The 19,102-nt window shown below is 29.5% G+C and overlaps 1 long non-coding RNA gene across 1 annotated transcript; it reads right to left on the reverse strand.

The window, feature by feature from the left end:
• Positions 1-13,437: 13,437 nt before the first annotated feature.
• On the reverse strand, positions 13,438-14,519 carry LOC129913351 (uncharacterized). Its single transcript, XR_008772038.1, has 2 exons — positions 13,999-14,519; positions 13,438-13,722 (listed from the first exon to the last, which is right to left on the reverse strand). It is a non-coding gene; the product is annotated as an uncharacterized LOC129913351 (long non-coding RNA).
• Positions 14,520-19,102: the final 4,583 nt, after the last annotated feature.

A 19,102-nucleotide genomic window follows, 5' to 3' on the forward strand; every position in this document is an offset into this window, starting at 1 on the left:
TAAAATTTGCCCCTCCATCAAAAAATACCATTATTTCGTAGGTGTGTATATTTTTTGTAATGGATTGTTTTGATTTTTAATAATGATGGATTCTAAAATTTTCATGCAAAATTTGATTTATCTACCATAATTTTTAAGGGTTTTTCGGCAGTAAGTTTGCAACTGTTATAATAATATGAGTTGACAGATGAAAAACAGGTATAACTTTTTCCAGAGACGTCAGATTGTCTCGATTTTAGATTTCTTGGAATCAGCATTAAAAAATACCTTGACATCATATATCATATGTGTATATAATACCATAGCCTATTTTTGCTAATTTTGAAAATCTCCATTTCGCGATTTGACCTTGAAATCGCGGCAAGCGGACATGAGATTTTTCTAGACTTTTGAGATATGTTATAGAATGGCAAAAGGAAGATATTGAGCAAAAAAAATTTCTACTAACATTCATTCCGAGGTTAAACCCTTATTTGACTGGATTAAAATTCTTTATTTCAATTTAATCAATTGTAAATATTGTATATACATATATTAGAAAACATTATTTAGTGAAATATTTATAAAACACCGAGAAGGCCAAGGCCAAGAAGGCCGCCGGCGCCATCGTCAGAACCACCTCCTAATACATTTGCATTTCCCTTAGCTGAAACCAATGATGATACGCTGTTTCCAATACCGGTAATGGCAATGTTATCTTCATCTAAAGAAAAAAATAAAATATATATTATTATTTTTTTAGATTATTTGATTTTAAAATAATAAATTACTAGATTGAGTAGACCCTAAGTTTGGTAGGCCACAAGTTGCTCCACCACATGTAGGTTCAGCTAATGTAAATCCTAAATCTAGTAGAAAAATATAATTTAAAAAAAAAATTATTGAAAATAATTTAAAGAAAAAAGTTTATATTTTCGAACTTACAGCAAAAGATTGCTAGGAAAACCGAGGCTAGAACAATAAACTTCATTTTTAATAAAAACAAAAGGGTTTTCAAGTTTAAAGGCAACTTGTTGTTACTTTATGATGCCTTCTACAAAACTTAGACAAGCTTATATACTGGCAAACATTTTCATTGAACAAATTTATTTAGTGTTCTTTTGTGCAAAAAATCGTGAACTTTTGTTCCATTAAATTAAAATAATTAGATTTTATGAGCTAACAATATTTTTGAAATGGTTATTTTATTGTCTTTTTCGTGTTGATATCTGAATGAAAACTTTCCAATAAGTTTTTAAATGCAGTTCAATGGAGTTCAAATGAATTTTTATTCTTACAAAAAAACTGTTTTACAGTAACGCTCTATCTGTTTATGATAGATTTTAGATTTAGTAAGGAATTTGAGCTTTAGTATTCCTTTACTCATGTTAATTATAATTTCTCTGTTAATTATAACGGTTCACTGAGGGAAAAGCCACCATAAAACAACGTGAAATCAATGAAAACCACATTTATTTAACTATTATTCGGAATGATTTTGCGTTGAAGATGAACATTTTAAAATCAACTTGGAAAAAAGGTTAATTTTTGATGGTTTTGTATCTTAAAGTCACATGAATCAAAGTAGTTCAACTTTGAAACAACGACGTTTCAACTTCAATTTATTTTTTCCCTTAGTGTATTAACTTCATAAAGGTCTGTATTTTTAGAAGAAATATTTTCCTTTGTAAATGTGTTAAATATCTTAAATATCTTTTTTAGTTGCTCAGATATTAATTTATAAAGTTGTTCATTTTTTCTTGCCTATGATAAAGATGACTTTGAGGCCAATTTGCTTTGAGATATGTATAATCATAGAATTTTTTTCATTTATTCTTATGGTAAAAAATCATGTGTGCAATTCACACGTGGTAGAAGTGAAACCTTAAAAAATCATTTTTTTTTAATAAAAAATCGAAAAAATCTAGGTAACTTTTTTTTGATTCCATCACCTTTAAATCCATTTTTTTTTTTATAGGACAACCTATAGTAAATTATATATCATATAAAAAAATATCAAATATCATCTAAGAAAAATATTAAATATCATCTAAAGCCAATCAATTTTGATCAAGTAAGTAAAAAGAAAATGGCTTTCAAAGCTTGGTCGAAGTGCCCCTTTAATAATACAGAGCAAAAGTCACGCCTCGAAGTGGAATACAGAAACTGCAAGAAAGAAGCGAAGAAGATATGTGCCCAAATTCAAGCCAAGAATACGGAAGACCTATATCGGGAGCTAGATGAAATTTCTACCCCGACTGCTGGTGCTATTCAAGAGCTACGACAAAACGTGAATAAGGGCGCAACCATTTTCAAAATAGCCGCTCAAAGAAGAAGAAATGCTCAGGAGATCTGTTCGCCGAAGTTTATTAACAATGCTCAAGGCCAACTACTTGTGGAAAACGAAGAAATCCTCCACAGGTGGCGACAGTATTGTGACGAACTTCTAAATGAACAATTTCCAAGGCTACACTTTCCAATAGCTTCACCTAACTTAAGCGAAGTATCCGATGTCACAGTCGAAGAAGTTAGTGAGGCTGTAAAATACTCCAAAAAGGGAAAAGCTGTTGGGCCAGACGAAATACCCTCAGAGTTTTGAAAAAAGATGGGAGACATCGGGTCTAGATGGCTCATGGTTCTTGTTTCCAAGCTTATACGAGGTGATCGAATGCCTAATCAATGGAGGGAAAGTTACCTTCTTCCAATATACAAAGGAAAGGGTGATACTCGAAGCTGTGATAATTACCGTTCGATTAAGCTGATGTCACACACCATGAAGATCGTTGAGCGAGTCTTGGGTAGCCGACTGCGAAAAATAATAAGGCTATCTGATGACCAGTGCGGGTTTGTTGCGGGTAAATCAACCACAGATGCAATCCAGAGTATAAGAATCATTATGGAAAAACATCGAGATTCCTTGGAGGATTTGCATGTGGTATTGGTTGATTTTGAAAAAGCATTCGATCGACAACCACGAGATCTGATATGGGTGGCCCTCAGACAACGAGGAGTTCCGGAAACCTATATGCGGATAATTATGGACATGTATGATGGAGCAGTAACTAAAGTAAGATGTGCAGCTGGAGTCACCGAAGAATTCGAAATCACAGTAGGTGTACACTAGGGAAGCGTCTTGAGTCCTCTGCTCTTTATTACCGTTCTTGATTACCTGCTTGAAGGCAAAGTGACGGACCCAAAAGTGCATCAGTTATTCTTTGCTGACGATGGAGCCATCATAAGTGAAGACCCGATATCCCTGCAACGAGCACTTGATGTATGGGTGGATGTTCTAGAAGGTAGTGGGTACCGTTTAAGCGCGAAAAAGACAGAATACCTATGCTGCCCATTTTCTGATCCACACAGGCCTATTCCTGACATTTATTTGAATGGTGTAGTGCTTCCCAAGTGTGAAAAGTTTAAATATCTGGGGTCTATGATAAAGAACGAAGGAACTTGTGATGACGATATCAATCATCGCGTAAGCGTAGGGTGGATGAAGTGGCGGGAAAATTCTGCCATCTTCTGTGATCGAAAAATGCCCCCTAAGCTGAAAGGAAGACTCTACACCGCAGTTGTGCGTCCAGCACTCACATACGGTTCACAATGTTGGACAATGTACAAAAAGTATGAGAGTAAGTTAACGGCAGCTGAGATGAAGATGCTTCGCATGACAGCAGGAGTAACAAAGCTTGATAGAATTAGAAGTACGAAGATCCGAGGAAGCCTTCATGTTAAAAATACCATCTCCCAAAAAATTGAACACGACCGACTCAGTTGGTATTGCCATGTTTAAAGGAGAGATCCTGAGAACCCCGTCAAAAAAGCAATATCATACAACGTTCCAACACGAAATAGAAAGAAAGGTAGGCCTAAAAACTCCTGGTACAAGCAAATGCAAAACCACCAGCATTCAGTTGGCCTTAGAAATGGAACAATACAAAACCGGGAGGCTTGCCGTCGATTTCTGAGGTCAACCCGGCGAACCCCACAGGCGGATCACTAGTGTGAAGCAGTAACGTGGGATAGTTATGATCCCCTCGACATCGAGATCATAACAGCGCCGAGAAAAAGGAAGAAGAAGAAGAATCAATTTTGATCAAAAAATGCAAGAAATTTAATCTTTTATTTCTTCCATCACATTAAAGTCGAATATTTAATATGAAAACCTTTAATAAATCTTATATCATCTGAAAGCTGATTATTTAAGCTTTGATATGAAGTTCTAAAACATATTTCTACGACATCTAGAAAAAAAGTAACAATTTTTTAAAGCCATTCATGTCAAAATTTCAAACTGAGATTACCGTACTTCCTACACTTGTGGTTGGTCATGGTCATCGGCAACAGATCTCCACAGGTGTTTTGTTTTTTTTCAATTTAAGATTGTGTAACTTGTAGAGCACGTACCGTTATTTGTGATATATCATATGAGAGAAAATATTATCAGCATGCGTATTAAAGTTAAATCAAATTTGTATGTGTTCTAGATCGAAAGATATAACGTCTTTTTACCGTTATCTCAGGATTGTGGATATGAATTTAATAGAATTCCTATTTATAACCTATCCACAGTATAAATTTCATTCATCTATCTATTAAAACAAAAAAGATATAATCAACTAATTTTTAATGTCGCTTTTTCGTTTCATCTTATTTCAAATCACTATGATACTTAAGAAATTTTCACTTAAAAAAAGCTTTACTTTGTATCAGGCTCAGCCTTTGTCATCCTAAAATAAATGTTTTCATTTTAAAGATTCGATAAAAAATTGAGGAAAAAAATTACTCATACGCCCCAATTCACCAAATCAATTTCTAAGTTTCTCGTCTTTAGAAGTTTAACATCAATATGAAACGTGACTAAAATCATGAATTAAAAAAAAAAAAACTTATCAGATTTTTCAGAACATCAACTTCAAGAACAATAATGACGTTGGTATGTATTGTTTATGCGTTAAACAAAAAAAAATATATACCTTCCCATGTAGACATTTAAAAATTCATCAGAACAAAAAAAAAAAACGCAGATAATTGAATGAATTAAAATTCTAAAAATAGATTTGAAATTATAAAAATGGCATTTAACAAAATATAAATAATATTATTTTTGTATAGGTATTACTGCGTCTATAATAAATTGTGTGCTATCGTCCTTGTTTTAAAAATAAAATCGATGATCAATTGATATTTCCCTCTCTCCATTTCCCATGAACTCGGTATGAATTTTTGTTTTGTTTTAAAATTCACTACGTCAGTTACAATTATCTTCACAAAATTTAAAATTGATAAATACGGGTGTTTGTTATTACTTTTTTTTTAATTTTTCACAAAAAGACACAAACACGGACAACGACGCATGTAAATTGCACTCAGTTGTAACACAATTATACCTACGTCAAATGCGCTCATTAGATGCTCTCTCTCTTTACTCTACTCTGCTCATCTGCTATTTCTATTTTTAGAAAATTAAAATTTCCATAACAATAATAAAAAATAAGAACAAAAAAAAAAAAACAATTATTTGTTAGTGATGGAAATAAAAACAAGCCATCAACAAGTAGTTTTAAGTGCGACTTACATTACCTAAATGTGTTACTTATTGTGCATGCAACATCATGGCGTTTTGCCATCAAGACGGAAGCGACACTTTTTTTCATTTTTTTTACAAGAAAATTATAAGATATTCTGTAATAAGATACATTTTTTTGAAATACAAATCCTTAATTGTGAGTAAGTTAATACAAAAAAAAAAAGACTCATTGTAAGACCTATGGTTATAGCGAAAAAAACAATGTTAATTGTCGCATGAGTGACGCTGATGCATAGTTTCTGCGTCATCACTTGATGGGTGGGGTTTTCATACTAACTTACGACCAACCAACGACACGACCGACGCGACAATCGGGCTAGAGTGTAGTATGGAATTTCATAGCCGAGCCGGTTGTTTCTGGATTTAAAATTCCTGTCACTCACTTTGGTCTCGCGGAATAATCTCATTCTATCACACAAAACGCAAATTAATTGGTATAAATTTTCCCAGATCAATCATTTGCGTATTACCGGGTTCTTATTATAGCCTGGGTGAAAAGTGTTGCATATCAGAAAAAATATTTACTATCTTTGTCCTTTGACGTTTTTAATGCCAAGTTCAAAATTGTAAAAATATAAATTGAAAAAAAAAAAAAAAAATTAATTTGAAATTAAAAAAAAATATTTATTACAACTAAAAAAAATTTGCATTAAAAAACAAAATTACAACTGACAAATATTTGCATTAAAAAAAATATTTATTTCAACTAAAAAAAAATTTTACTTTAAAAATGTTATTGGAACTGAAAAATATTTGCATTGAAAATAAAATTTTTATTGCAAATAAAAATATTTTGCATTAAAAAAACAAATTTTATTGAAAAAAAAAAAAAAAATTAAAATTAAATATTTTTTTTTTATATGCGTCGATTTTCACAATTTTGAGTATTTGACCATACAAAAGGTTCAACATTAAAGTTGAAATAGTCAATGTATGGTCATATTGGAAAAATTGTGAGAAATTCGACGAATATTAAAAATATTTTTTTTTCAACGCAAGTAAATTTTTTATTTGCAAAAATATTGTTTTTATGCAAAATATTTTCATTTGCAATAAAAATTTTGTTTTAAATATAAGTATTTTGAAGTTCCAATAACATTTTCAATGTAAATTTTTTTTTCAGTTTAATTTTTTTTAATGCAAATATTTTTCACGTGAAACAATTTTTCGTTTCCAATAAATATATATATTTTTTAATTTGTAATGGAAACAAATGCATTAGGTAAAAAAAAAATGATTTTTACTAACCTGGCCTAGGCTAGTAAGAAAATTCACACTTGGCAAAATCTTTTTTCTTTAATAGGTTCCCCAGTAAAAATAGAAACTGAATTTTTAAAGAAAAAAAAAAACCTTCTTTGACGACGCACCACAGCCGCACCATTGCCGCCGTTTTTAAGAAAATTTCACCGCACCACTGCCGAAGCACGTACCGGAAGTTTGTTGTTAATATCAAAATAACTTCAAAGACGATTAAAACATTTGTATAGATACGAGAATCTAGTTAAGGCTGCCGTTCGGCTGTGCTGCGGTGGTGCGTCGGCGGAATAGAAACTTTTGAACATGTTGCGGCTGTTCTTCCACGGTCGATGGTTCAGTGGAATAGAAATTTTTATCTGTGATGCTGAGGAATAGAAAGTTTTGATCATGGTGCGGCTGATATACGGCCGTGGTTCGACTCTCAAAAAGTGCGGTGACGGTGGTTCGGCGGAATTCCATTTTCACTTAGGTTGTAATAAGATTTTTTTTCAGCCGCAGTTCTTTGTCGTACACGTGACAGATAAAAAAAAATGGCTAACATTAAGGAGGTGGTTGGTTTTCACTTAAAATTTTGGAGGCTATATGCATCACGGCTCTATTTCAAAATTAATCCTACTTTCCGAACTATAACATTCTACAATGTCAGCCTATCTTTATCTACTTTATATTATTACACAATTGCTTTTCTATCGAAATCTTTCTAAAATTTAAATAATTAATTAATTCTCGGCAAACACTAAAGTAAACACCCTAATCACCTAGTCACCCCATATTTATTAGCGGACTCGCATATCATTACGATTAGAGGGAGAAGAGTGACTATCAAAAATTATATGACGTGAATGTGAACACCCATCGCATACGCACGCACGTTCGGAGATTTGAAATGAGATTTTTCGGAAAAGATCCAAACGTAGATAGAGCCCGTTCCATAATATTAATAAAAAAATTGTTCAACGTAATCAGAATCACATATGACTGTGCTAAAATTTGTTCTACAAATTATGTAAATTCAAAATTTTTCTAATTTTTTTATAAGGAATATCCCTAAGTGACACTGGTGTATGATTGAAATATTTATAAGCTTCGTTATAATTACTAATTGGATAGACTTAAAGGTGTTGAGTGTTTTTTTTATTTTTTTAATTAAGTCGTTAGGGAATTTTTATCGCCAGCTCAAATTGGGTTGAGAAAGTATCATCTGCGGGAATTACCCATCATCAGAATGTTTGATATGATATATTTTGTAATTACTGTCACTTTGTGGTTGAATTCTTGGAACTTCAAATAAAACAATTCAAAATAAGTTGCACGAATGGGTTGCATGAAGATACTTACAATGAGGGAAAAGCCACCATAAAACAACGTAAAATCAATGAAAACCACATTTATTTAACAATTATTCGGAATGATTTTGCGTCGAAGATGAACATTTTAAAATCAACATGGAAAAAAGGTTAATTTTTGATGGTTTCGTATCTTAAAGTCATATAAAACAAAGTAGTTCATCTTTGAAACAACGACGTTTCAACTTCAATTTATTTTTTCCCTCAGTGTACTCGTTTATAGTCAAGTTTATTTAGAAAAGTTTAAGCTTTTACAAATTAAGTCCAACAACCATACGATAAAAGAAATATTTCAAGAAACTCTCCACAAAATGACTACATAATTTAAATTCTGTAAAACAATCTCCTTAAACAAAGAGCTAGAAAAAAGGTAAAATGTTTACATTTTCTACCAACTTTATATGAGTCTAGTTTCACTGTTGACTATTTTTTTTACGAATGCATAACTTACCTTAAGTATTTTCTTATAACTCAAGCTAAAAGGTTAACATGTTAACGTGTGAATGACCTAGGTGGTTAAATGCGTTTTGGGAAACTACGAAACTTCTATACGAAATATTAAGAATTGCGGTTTGGTTTTAATTCTAATAAAAACAATTAGGGTTGGGGAATACCCCAAATATATTTGCGTATTATATTATTTATAGAAAAAAACCTATTGATCTATATCTAGATTATCTAGACTGGTTTATAAGATTTTAATCTAAACGACCTATGAAAATTTAGAGTTAAAATTTCTGTTTCGTAGAAATATCTACTAGTAATTTGTGCACGTGTTGTATATTTTAAAAATGGGAGCCAAAAAATACAATAATTTAATACTTATACTAAAATACTCGTAGATATGTATACAATAATTTTTATTTAAATCAGATCAGTATTATAGGCTTCACAATCGCACTATCTGATAAAGCAATTTTCACATTTATACAATAATGAGAAACACGAGGTGGGACCAGTGTTTATTTCAGTGAAGAAAAAAATATTATCAAACCTCATATCCCTGAATAAAAAATACTCATTTTTGTCATTTTTTATTTTCGTACAAACAAATTGTGCTAGCGAGAAAAAAATATTTGCTTTTCTGTACTTTTGCAAAAAATGGCTAGGTAATCTATTTAAGCCTTAGTTTTAATAAATTCCTTTGTATTGTACAAAATAATAATAATAATTAAGTGATAATAATTAAATTCAATATAAGTATGAAATTTTGTATCATTTTTTCTTATGACGTTATTACATAAAATTGTCGTCTGTAAACCGACCTTTTTGATTTAATGAAAAAAATCAGATATTAAGACTGCGTGACTGCGTCAAACATAATTTCAACCACTTAACATTTTCCTTATAACAAATCACATCTTACACTTCATAACATGCCGCCAAATAACGGTTAAATTGTTTTAAATATAAAATGATAACGTCAATGTTACCCTAAAAAAAAAACTTATATAGGTACTGTTATTTTTATCCGTTCTCAAAGGATTCCAAAAATAAGAAAGTGTGATTTTATTTAAAAAAAAAAAAGTTCGAAAATAAATTCACCTAATTATTTTGACCAACAAAATTAAATTTATCTTTCTTTTTGCATCAGTTCCACCTTATAACGGTTAAGTTTGAACCAAATAACCGATATTTTGCGTCACTACCATACAAATTCGTTGTAATTTTACCGAATCATCATCGTAACCACCAAAACTCGTTCACCTGCAAAACCTGCAATGTGACGGCGCGGCGGCGACGTATAATACAAAAGCCAAAAGAAAATTTAAAAATACCGTAAGAAAAAGGCAAAACTCCCACTAACTTCCTTGATTTTTCATCTCCATAACTGGTTTTTAAATTTAGTATTATCCAAGCTGCCATATAAATGCTGTCAACTTCCGTTTAATTGATTTTGTGTTTAATTTTTTTTTTTAATTCATTCGAAAAAGGCGTAAAATATAAGTTTTTTTGTTTATTTGTTTGTATCTTTCTTTACTCCCTCATTACACTCATCGTTCAGAGATTGAGATGGTTAATAAAAACAAAAAACCAAGACACAACAGAGAGACTAATAAAAGAAAAAAAAAACACCGCAAAGGCTAACATACTCATATAATAATTTATCCAATACCCTAACCCAATTAGCATTGACGTCATCCAAGACCCTCTTATTTGAATCATTTCGAAACTCGCATCAAAAATAAAAAAAAACAACAAAATTAACATAATCACTTCAAATGAATAAATTAACATTATTTGCTTAATAGTTGTTATTTAAAAAAACTGAGCAAAAAGTGTGAAATGTGTTTTTTTACCAACTTGATTCTTAAATATTGTGTTTCTTTGCGAAATCAAATACAAGATTGATGACTTTAAGACGCAAATACCAATAAAAAGATTTCTAGATTGGTGGATTAGGTTTGAAAAATAGTGATTTATTTCTTAATAGTTTAAGAATTAGTGTTACAGATAGATTAGAATTGGTCTGAAATATTTCATGAGTCTTTAATGGGTGGTTAAAGTTAGATGAATGTACTAGTAACTAGTAGATTTTTAGTAGGTACCTAAAGAATTTTTGCAATGAATGAATCATTATGTGGTTTTCATTCAAGATCGAAACAGAATTGTGGAACATACGTTGAATTGTTGTTTACTCTTACTATTTTAAAGTGACGAATATGTTTAAAAATTTAGGGATTTAACAGTCGAGATGACAATTTTTTTTTCTCCCCATGTCATTATTTTATTTTTCTTTGAGGCCTTTGGTAACGATCTTAAACTAGTTTATCTGTTTGATTGCCAAGATCGAAAAATTTTGTAGGTATACAAATAGTTTTTTTATAAGCTTTATAAAATGGATTTATTTCTTGAAAGGAAAAACTATTGATAAAGGCGAACAATCACTTTATGAATTACTATTTTTTGTTTTAGTCGGCCATTATAATTTGTAGCCTCACCTTGGAAAGCCATTAAAATTTTGAGGGTGGAATTCTTTTTACGAGGTGCATAATGTTAGACTAGAAACAGTACAACGCAATTTTATTCGTTTTATTTGGAACAAAGAAATTATAGCCAGTAAATAATTACACTGTGTTACAAAAATCAGGCTTCAAAATATACGCGGGCAGAGACCTATCACGTTTTGTAGAGCTAGTCGCACTAATTACGAAACGGTATTAAAAAAGTCCCTAACACCCCCAAAATCTGGAGTTAGGGCAAAAAACGGTTTTTTGGACCTTTACCAAAAAAAAAAAAAAATTATAGCTTCGTCAAATATTTAATATTGTCAAATAATTATACCTTTTCAAAAATTTATAAAACATGTGATTCGAATAAACCACCTAGAATTTATAAGCTGTCAAAGTTCAAAAATTCCATTTTTTTCATCATTTCCCCAACTTCGACATCAATTTAAAGTAGTATATGTTTTCAAAACAACATGCTGTTTTAAAAATTAATTTTTAAATAATAATTATTTTCAAATCAAACGAGGTATTTTTTTATGAAAATCAGTTCAAAATTGGCTCAGAAAAAAAAATTTACGATTTCAACCCAGATACAGAAATTCGTACGTTTAGGCACCGAACAAAAATGATATTTTGACACGTAGTACGATAACTTGGGCGCCAGGATTTGATAAGGATTTTTTGTAGAGGAGTTCAATACAATTATTTTTTTTTTTTTGGAAGGGGGGTAATTTTCTAAAAAAAATTATTAAAGTAAAAAAAAATATTAAAAAACAACGGCAAAACACTTACAGTTATAAATGATACCATTTCCGAAAGGCAGAATTGTACATATAATTCTTATTTTTAAATCAATATATTTCAACTAATTGTTTTTGAAATTATCGATTTCTAAGTTAAAAAAAGACGAACAAAAATTTTAAAAAACTCATTAATTACCAGTAGTTTTGTCCAGACTGTGAATTTTAATAAAAAATTGACTCATGAAGAAAACTGCCTCAATTGTATCCTTATCGAACAGTGAAAACTAAATGTTTCTATGCCTTCTAGGTTTTGAGAAAATTGAAAAATTAAAAAAAAAAAAAAAAATAAAAAAAATAAAAATAATTTGAAAAAAATTTTCAATTTCAATGATTTAGTTTTTTTTAGTTTGTCATTAAAAAATCATTTAAACACGCACGTATCTACGTAAATTAATATCACCTGCGTCATGTAAGTCTGAGATTTAGGCAAGCTTTCAAAAATTCCTAAACATAAATAAAACACTCAAAAGTACATATACGAAAATGTGTTTTTTTTTCAAAAATTCGAAAATAAGCGTCCTAAAAAAATCCGTAACAAAAATTTAATATTACATATTTTCGTTATCGATTGATATACGAGTAACTTAATTTTCTTAAAAAAAAATCACCTACCAATAATAACTGTTTTGTCGCAGATCTAGGTACCCCTTTCTAGGGTTTTACAAAATCATATATTTTAAATGCATTTTCCATTACAAGTTTTAAAAAAAAAACATTCATTGCAAATAAAAAAAAAATGCATTAAAAAAAATATTATCGCAACTGAAAAATATTTGCATTAAAAATAAAATTTGTATTGCTAATACAAAATTTTCTGCATTGAAAAAAAAATCAATGCAAAATGAGTGCATTTTTTTTAATTGCAAATTTTTTTCAGTTGAAATAAATATTTTCTTTTAAATTTTAAATGAAATATTTTTCAATTGATATTCTTACAACTCTGCCCTTTGCATTTGTTTTTAAAAACAGTCCATTACTTAGTATTTAAATTGTTTACAATGTTTTCAACACTTCTGTCATTTTTCCTACAATTTTATCTGCCGATAAAAAAAATTCTGTCTGCATTATGTATCGAAGGTATTTATTATAATTTTTTTTTTGCAAAAAAGTGTTAATAAATTTTTTGTCTAAGTTTACAATTTTCTTGTATTTTTCATTTAAAATTCCACAAGAAAATTAAATCTATTTTCTGATTAAACTAAAATTAGAAGATCTGGCTATAAGAATTTTCAGAACAAGCAATTATCTGTAAAGTTCAAAACTAGAAAAATAACCGATTAGTGAATTCCCCAATAATAATTGTCAAATTATCCGTATAAAACCAACAAAAAAATTGATTTTAAAGAATTACAAGAAATACTCTTAGTTTATTTTAAATTAAGACTTAATATTGTGAATCATTTTAAAATAGGTAATGAAAAATCGATTAACTCATACTCTTCAATCAAATATACATACCTAACCTATATCATCGTTCTACTTGAAATTGAGAAAAAAAAATAAATCACAGATTTAAAAATAAAAATAAATTACATTAATTTATTTTTAATATATTTTCAGCATGCACTCGCAATTTATCATCATGCTGCGGCTAGCTGTTGCTCCATTCTGATTCCATAGCAACTTACACCTCTCATGGTGATGAATACGTGCTCGAGACATCAAGATTTTTGCACAACAATAAAAAAAAAAGAAAAAAAAAAATAGACCAACAGAACTGCATCGCGTCTAGTGTAACACAATGGATTGTAAGTGTTCTTTGGCCATGCGGTGTCGGCTGTATACAGTGGGACAGACTATAAGAGAAAGTAGAAAAAAAAATATTTTTTGATAATTTTTTTTTTGTAAAAAATAAAATGAATGAAAAAGAAAATTAAAAAAAAATGAGAGGAAAACTGAAATAACAGAAAAAAACAAATCTTAATATTTGTATTCAAGACGGCTAATACTCTAGAGTCTAGAAAATCGGAAGCGTCTTGTTACATTTTCACAGTTTCATCTACCAAACAATCAAAAAAAAAATCTTATACAAAAATTGCATTTTTATTGAAAATAAATTTACAACTCCTAACCAGTTTGAAAGCTATTTTGTTCCATAGTACCATGCGGTTGTCACATTCTCACAATATGCCTATGTGAAAGACCATTGACGTCAAACGAGGCATTGAAAAATAGAACTGTAGCCTTAAACTGCCATTATAGTAGAACCACGATAATAATACAAAAAAAAAAACAGCAACAACGAAACTGATGTTTTGCTGTTTAAACCGTCCAGTCGTCTGTCATCGTTGTTCTTGTTTTTTTTTTTTTTGTTACTTGCTGCTAAGCCAAAGCCAAAACTAAGAAACCAGCAACCAAACCAACCAACCGACACTTTCATTTCATGTTCTCGCGAGCGACTTTAATATGCGGGTCAGCATTTATTGTATGGTTGATAGTTGCATGTGTATCTATGGATCCTGTTCGTTGTTTGTAACGGGATCATATTACCAATTGCATTATAATACCACACCATGAATAATCTGAATGAAAGTCAACTTCCATATGAAACTTCATGATTATAGAAACGAAAATAAAATAATAATAAAAGACATTAATGTGTCGCACTTAGTTACTTTCGTTATAACAAGTATTATAGTCGAAAATCTGTAAAAAATAAAGTTGTTAAAAATTGTATTGCAGGTGTTTGCTAATTATTCAGTCTAAGGAGGCTATATGTTTAAGGAAATTCAAAGCTGCATCCTGCCATGCACTTGAATTTGAAAGTTTTTGAAAACTAAGAAATCGACATTAAAAATATGTTTAAGAACCACGGAAACACTTACAAAACTAAACGATGGCTTTTTATAAAGCTAAAGATTTATACAATTTTCTGATTTTTCAAAAAAAAAAAAAAAAAAATTCAAACCCAAAATTTTGAAAAAAAAAATTTTTGAAAAATTTTACGTGATTTATTACTATTTTTCTTTTTAATTCTTATTTTGCATTATATATTTTGAGTCGAACACAGAAACCTAGAAGCTAAAATCTCTTTTAGTTTTTGAGAAACCTGTTAATAACAAAGGCTCCTTTTTATTACCAATGTAATGCCAACATTACAGTGTTTTATTTCGACACTGTTTTCGAATTTTCTTCAGGAAATTATTTCATCATACACGGATAAAAAGACCACTTAAAAACAAGCGGAATTGTGCATGGTTTTTTTGCCAAGATGACTTCCGTCTTAGATTCAAATCCACTTAATTTTAGATCAAAATCATTTTACCTAGAACGAAAGCTTGTTTATGAGTGATCTTTTTCTCCGTGTATGCTTAATAGGTCAATAATTTTCACATCAAAAGTAATGTGATAAAAAATTGTCTTTCCGTGCCAGTTTTGAATTGAACTTGACCTATTTTAACGATTTTTCAAAATTATTTTGAAGCTATTTCAAAATTTAGCGAAAGCTAAATGTACAAAGTGGTGAGACGAAGTGGTTTTCCCTGAAAGTACTTTTTGCCAGTGGACAAAAATCTAAAAATCCTACCTACTATTTAAAAATCATTATTTTTTAATACATTTGCTCTCCATTAAAAATTTAGAAAAAAAACCTATTAATGCAAAAAAAAAATTGCATTAATAAAAATAATTGTTGCAATTGAAAAAAATTTGTATTGCAAATAAAAATATTTTGCATTTAAAATAAAATTTTATTATTAATAAATGGTTTGCTGCATTAAAAAAAATAAAAATCAGTCCAAAATGCGTGCATTAAACATTTTTTTTTTATATTCCTCCATTTTCTTACAATTTAGCTATTTTAACTATAATATAGAACCTAATATAAGGCCAAATAGTCAAAATTGTAAGAAATTCGACTAATATTAAAGAAACAAATATTAGGTGTGTTTTTTTGTTTATCTATATAGATTTTGTGCAAAAAAACGACATCGGGATTTTTGAAATCCATGCAAACATTTGGCACCACTGTACATATACTTTGGCAGCTGTCTGTCAAAAATGTTGCTTTTGTTTTTTTTTTTTAAATCCGAAGTGGGAAACAAAAATTTTCATATGGCCATGGCATCCATGTTGGATTCAAAAAAATTATTTTTTCACAAAAAACCAAAAATTATCTGTATATTCTTAGCTACATTTTAAGACCATGACCATTAACATTAGTTGCGTCGTTCTTGTGTTATAAGCGTTTGAATGTAGCCATATTGAATTTTTTTCGATTTTTTAAAAATCAAATGTGAAAACATTTTTAATTTTATTTCTAATTTTTCGAAAAAAACTTTGGTAATTTTATATACATATCTGTTCAAAAATCTTATCAGGATCCATTTAAGACTTTTATCTGAAAAGTGAATTGCGTATATCTCGAGATATTCATTTCAATGCAACAATGTCAAACAAATTTTTGATTATTTTTTTCTATGAGAGTTTTTTTCAAACCTCGTTTTCTCCGCTTTTTTTTTTTTGTTTAATATTTTCAGATATTTCTGTATGAACACAACAATTAAACTACCTTGGCACTACTGTTTTTATCGAGAGAAAGTAAAATCTGGATAATTATCTGGATTTTTCAAAAATCTATACAGATAAAGTTTTTGTTGTTTTTAACACGTAAATTGTTTCGAATTCAAAAATCTCGATGTCGTTTTTTTGCACAAAATCTATATAGATAAACAAAAAAACACACCTATTATTAATGCACACTTTTGAATTGAATTTTTTTTTTTTCAATGCAGAAAATTTCTTATTTGCAGTAACTTTTTTTTATTTGCAGTAAAAAAATTTATTTTGAATGCAAATATTTTTCAGTTGCAATGACATTTTTTTTATTTGCAATTAATAAAATTTCTTTATTAGAAAATACATACCTATATTTTCAGTTGCAATAAGTATTTTTTTTTTTTTTATAGAAATTTTTTTTTATTTGCAATAAATATATTTTTTTTAATTTCAAATGCATTTTTTCTCAATTGATATTTTAACAACCCTAAACATAATAGTGAAATCTATTTCACTAAAAACAAAGTCACGTCAAAAGGAATAGTTTATTTCAATGCATTAAGAATTACTTCTATAAACCCAAAAATGATCGATTCGCATCAGCCTTTTTTTTAATTGTTACTTATTTCAAAACTTGCACAGAATAATAATTTGTATGATAGCATAAGAGGTATGAACTTGGCTTTATAATAACATCAAATGAAAAATAGTAAGTATACGCCCGAGTGAACCTTATGTAATATCGATCTATTCTAAGTACTCCTACAATAATTATAATGATATTTAAAATGTTGGGTTTGTTTTTAAAAATGTACTTTTGCTAACAAAAAGATACTCTATTTTATTTGAAATATGTATAAGTATAGTAGAATTAAATGAACTCAGGTATCAGGCTGGTTTCCATCCATTTCAGGTTATGTGGAAAAATTTCTCTTGAATCGCATTCTTCTTTCTTTCTTACCTTCTTTTTGGTGTATCTCCGAAGGCATTGAAGAATTTATGTACATTTTTATTGAATCCATATCTTGCCCTAAGGGTACCTTTATGGCAAGTAAAAAAATCAACCAGCATTAAATAAAAAAAAAAAAATAAATAAATAAAAACACATAAACCCGCATTGACGTCAGTGAGCAGCATTGTTCAAGTGAGATTCGTCATGCGAAACTGCTATTTCTTGTTTTCCCTTGCTCGTGTCATCTTTGGTTTCATTCTATACAAACCAACCAATCACTTAAATTTCTTCTTCTTTTTTATTTTGTAATTTTTTATTTTATAGTTTTAAGTTAAGAAAGAAAACAAAAAAAAAAAAAATAGAAGAAAAAAATATATAAATATGCAAGGCAATCCTTTTATTTAACGTTTTTTTGTGTCATTAAGTTTGATGCTTGGCGTTCAATATTTTTTTTTTTATTAATTTGCCTTGTTAATGACGGCAGTCTATAGTAAATCATTGTTATTATATGATGTAGAGATAGTGCGATGGTTTTTTTTTTTAAGTAGCACACCACAAACCACAGACCCCACCAAGTGTTCATCGATTGACGTAGTAGGTTGTTATTCTTGTTTTATTTTAATTATTTTTTTTTATATTTTATATTTATTCCAAAGTAATTTTGATTTGGTTTTCTATATATTATTTGTGATCGCTTTTTGTGGCTTTTGATGGTTTATCACCGAATTTCAACCTTAATGTGAAGCTAAAAATAGACTTTCTACAGGGGGGAACGACACACTTTGAGGCTCATTGTGACGTCAATGCAGTGTGTTTTTTTTTTTTGTACCTACTCCCAATGAAAACCACATCGTAGAGTTTTTTCTACGTGCCAGAATGAGCGTAGATACAACTTTTAAGCATAACATAAAATGAGATCGAATTGGGATACAGAGCTTATAAATGCTATAAATAAAAAATAAAAATCATTGTATGACAATGGTCACACTGGTAACATTTCTTTTAAATTAGATATCTAATAAATCAGCAGACTTTGTCGGGCTTAAGAGTTTGTATTACAAAAAAATTAAATTTTAAACCGAAAATCATGAATACAAAAAATATAGAAATGAAGACTTCGAGAGTCAACAAACATTATTTTGAACCACTCATAAATACTAAAATACATAGCCCAATTAAAGGAAGAAGAAGAACAATCAGACAATGCTAAGCTAGATACGAGAAATCCCATAGTACAAGATTCGTAGATTGTTTTACCGATGTAAGGTTTTCTCAAAGTTGCGTAAATACCTACCTTATTCTTTTTTTTTATCGAAAGGATATATTTTCTACAGTTCGGATAAACCTAAAATCATAAATGTAGGCAACTCTGGATTTTACAATCTTTTATCTAGGCAACCTTCTTCTGTTAGAAATTGAAGTGAATACTCTTTCACTTAAAACCAAACCCAAATTAAGTAACAAATGAGGTTATATTTTCTCTACACCAATCATTTAATTGGGTGAAGGTAAGCAACTTATGTTTTTCTGATTCTTTCAGATGAGTATAGTTATCTACAAAATGCACATATAATTTCGATAATTTAGCACCATAAGGCCATGTTTTACTCGTATAGCAAGGCAACCCGAATGTAATTTATTTTTGGCAGCATTGGCTATTTTTTCCTACGGATCTTATGGGGTCCTAACAGGCTTAACCTTCCGATGACAACAATGGTGCTATACCA

Source organism: Episyrphus balteatus, chromosome 3 (genome assembly GCF_945859705.1).
Source record: "Episyrphus balteatus chromosome 3, idEpiBalt1.1, whole genome shotgun sequence".
In the NCBI taxonomy this organism is placed as follows: domain Eukaryota; kingdom Metazoa; phylum Arthropoda; class Insecta; order Diptera; family Syrphidae; genus Episyrphus; species Episyrphus balteatus.